The sequence below is a fragment of the Mobula birostris genome, chromosome 6 (assembly GCF_030028105.1).
Source record: "Mobula birostris isolate sMobBir1 chromosome 6, sMobBir1.hap1, whole genome shotgun sequence".
NCBI lineage: Eukaryota > Metazoa > Chordata > Chondrichthyes > Myliobatiformes > Myliobatidae > Mobula > Mobula birostris.
The window spans coordinates 197,436,905-197,440,358 of record NC_092375.1 but is presented as its reverse complement, the minus strand read 5'-3'; the positions used below and the strand labels follow the sequence as shown (position 1 = coordinate 197,440,358).

General features: G+C 45.1%; 1 long non-coding RNA gene across 1 annotated transcript; it reads right to left on the bottom strand.

The window, feature by feature from the left end:
- Positions 1 to 1,500: 1,500 nt before the first annotated feature.
- Positions 1,501 to 2,765, bottom strand: LOC140198675 (uncharacterized). Its single transcript, XR_011886235.1, has 2 exons — positions 2,341 to 2,765; positions 1,501 to 1,714 (listed from the first exon to the last, which is right to left on the bottom strand). It is a non-coding gene; the product is annotated as an uncharacterized lncRNA (long non-coding RNA).
- Between the last annotated feature and the right edge of the window lie 689 nt (positions 2,766 to 3,454).

Sequence of the window (3,454 nt, the reverse complement as noted above, 5' to 3'; positions counted from 1 at the left end):
CTTCCCTGAGACTATGACACTGCTGAACCTCTCATCACAGCGCTAAGCAGTATTGCATCCGTATTCTACTGTCTCAGTACTTTTATATTTGTGTGCTGTAGCACTTTATTTTATTCGTAGTTATTTTGTAAATAACACTATTCTTTGCACTTCTGGTCAGATGCTAAATGCATTTCATTGGCTTTGTATCTGTACTCGGCACAATGACAATAAAGTTGAAACTATCTATCTAATCTATCATATTGAATGATGGAGCAGGCTCGATGGGCCAGATGGCCTACTCCCGCTCCTATTTCTTATGTTCTTCTCTATTTGATGGAAAAACCGAGAATGCATGGAAATAGATTGGGAAATTGTAAGCGTGGTTACATCGAGATCTGGTTGTCTTTTTGTACAGTCTGTTAGGTGTCGCTATGGAGTGAGAAGTCAGCCAGTAGCAACACGCACAAAATGCTGAAAAAAACTCAGTAGGCCAGGCAGCATCTGTGGAAACAGTAAACAGTCGATGTTTTGGGCCAAGACCCTTTATCAAGATGAGAAAGAAAGAGAAGAAGTCAACGTTGGAAGATGGTAAGTGGTAGGTGAAACTGGGAGGGGGAGGAGTGAAGTAAAGAGTTGGGAAGTTGATAGGTGAAAGAGATAAAGGGCTGGAGAAATGGGGAATCTGACAGGAGAGGATAGAAGACAATGGAAGAAAGGGAAGGTGGAGGAGGAGCACCACAGGGAGGCGATGGACAGGTAAGGAGATAAGATGAGAGAGGGAAACAGGAATTTGGGAATGCTGAAGGGTGGAGGTGGGGGGGGGGGAAATTCTGGAAGTTGGAGAAATCGATGTTCATGCCATTAGACTGGAGCCTACCCAAATAGAATATAAGGTATTGCTCCTCCTCGCAGTACAAGAGGTCAGACTGACATGTCGGAACGGGAATGGGAAGTAGAATTGAAATGGATGGACGGAGACCCCGCTTTTCTCGGCGAAGCCGTCACCCAATCTAAGCCGGGTCTCACCGATGACATAAAGGGGGCCACACCTGGAGCACTGGATACAGTTGATGGCCCAACAGACTGACTGGTGAAGCGTCGTCTCACCTGGAAGGACTGACTGGGGCCCTGAAGATGTGAGGGAGACGGTGTGGTACTTGACCACTTGCAAGGGCAAGTACCAGGAGTGAGTCCAGCGGGGAAGGATGGGTGGACAAGGGGGTTGTGTAGGGAGCGATCCCTGCGGAAAGCAGAAAGTGCTGGTGTGTGTGTGTGTGAGTGTGTGTGTATGTATTAGTATTTTGCCTTTCTGTGAAAGGATGCGTATCTGATTACCATGAGTCCCTCAGGGAAAGTAATGTCGCAGTTTTCCAGATGCGCTTCCGAGACACAGCAACAAAACATTGATACACATCTGGGTGTATCCTCTGCGTTACTTAGTTTCCTCAAAACACATTCCTTAAGAATCTTAAGATGGACGGGTTCAAAATATAAACAAAAAATATAAAACTGTGAACACAATGCTAATTCTATTTATTGATACAGATGTTCAAACAGTTGGTCTTCAGAATCACCTGATGCACCAGGCCGAACAGAACTTAATTCCCATGTTGAATGTTTCATTTTCTCAACCGCATTTTGCAGCATTTGTTCGAACGATTGCAATATCCATCCTCCAGTAGGGCACTTGGACAGGAACCAAGACAAATACCCCCAGCTCTGAAGCAACGTTCTAAGGGTCACAAAAAGCAATTTTATTAAGCGACTGCTAGATCATGCTATGTGCAAATGCAGTGAAAACTTGTAAAATTGCTGAAGATATATTCAGTGCTTTGTAGATCCTGAGGAGAATAGCCTCTTAACTCTTGTCCTCCGTGATCATGATGATCCAACGGGTGTTACAGCTAATGGATCATGTTCGTATCTCACGATGCGGAGCTGAAGTGGACTGCAAAAGTCGTGTAGCAGATTGGTATTTACATACGGATGGAGAATTCGCTAAAGAAGGGAGAGGATAATTATGAATACATTCAGTTTGGCAAAACAATAGAGACGGTCCCAAATCCCCATTTTGTCCATGGGATGTGGCGTGAACGCTGGGTCCCTATTGTCCAGCCGCACTGAGCTCTGTGGCCAATCTAAATATCTCTGGTCAGCTCAATTCTGCGCTTGTCCAGTCTTAGATATATGATTGGGATTCCTAACAATCCCATCCAACAGCACCCAAACATTGAAAACAATATCTGACAGTCAGGTTATACCTTCTAGCTGCGGACCAGCAGAGAGTAATTTTAAATCTATCTTCTTCTGTTTCTACTATAGAGCGAACTGTACTATATACAGTTGATGTTAACCTACCGAAATGTTGATCAATTGTAATTCCATCTGCGAGCGGCGTGGTCAGCAGTAATATTCCAAAAACAAACAGAAACACGTTCCCCATCTTCAGCGATGTGCACCCTCCACGATCAAAAAGGAGTTCGATCTGATAGCCGATTTTTACATTTATAACGAGCAAGTTGCTGAGTGTGGTTAGCTGTGGGGAGGAGCCATCGTTATCGGTTTGTTCCAGGAGGCGGCCGTCAGTCGAACTAGTTTCTAATAGGTTCATAAACACCGATCCTTTGCCAATATGAATCATCTGACGATGTAGAAACGTCTTTGTGTGCCTGGGCACCAGTCCAAAATAAAATCGTCAAACTCAGATAGCCTAGAGTCAAACTTTCCGGCACCTCTCCTTCCCCATTGTGTTGATGTGCGGGAGCTTCTTTCCCGTGTCCCAGCTGCTCTGATCGTTTTATCCTGTGCCTCCAAGTACTCGGAAACCATATCGTTAACAACCGACTCCAGCGTTTTCCCAGACACTGAGGTCAGACTAACTGGGCTATAACTTTCATTCTTCTCTGCCTCCTGGAAGAGTGCAATGACATTTGCAATTTTCCCGTCGTCCCGCTCTATTGATTACTGCATGATTTCACAATCTCTTCAGTCACCCAGTTCAGAACACAGGGGTGCACACCATCTTGTCCAGGTGACTTATTTACCTTCAGATCTTGGCTTCCCAAGAACCTTCTCCCTAGAATTGGCAACTTCACTCACTTCTGACCCCGACACGCTTCAACATCCTACATACTGCTGGTATCTTCCACAGTGAAGACTGGTAGAAAAAGGTGTGGGTAGCATAATGGTTAGCACAATGATTTACAATACAGGCGATCACAGTTCTACTCCTGACGCTGCTCGTAGGCAGTCTGCACGTTCTGCCCGTGACCACGTGCGTTTCCTGCGGATAGTCCTGTTTCCTCCCACAGTCCAAAGGGTAGGTAGGTTAATTGGTCATTCTAAATTGCCCCGTTATTAGGCTAGGGTTAAAATCAGCTCATTGTAAATTGCCCTATTATTAGGCTAATGCCCCATTATTAGGCTAGGGTTAAAGTCAGGGGATTGTAAATTGCCCCGTTATTAGGCTAGT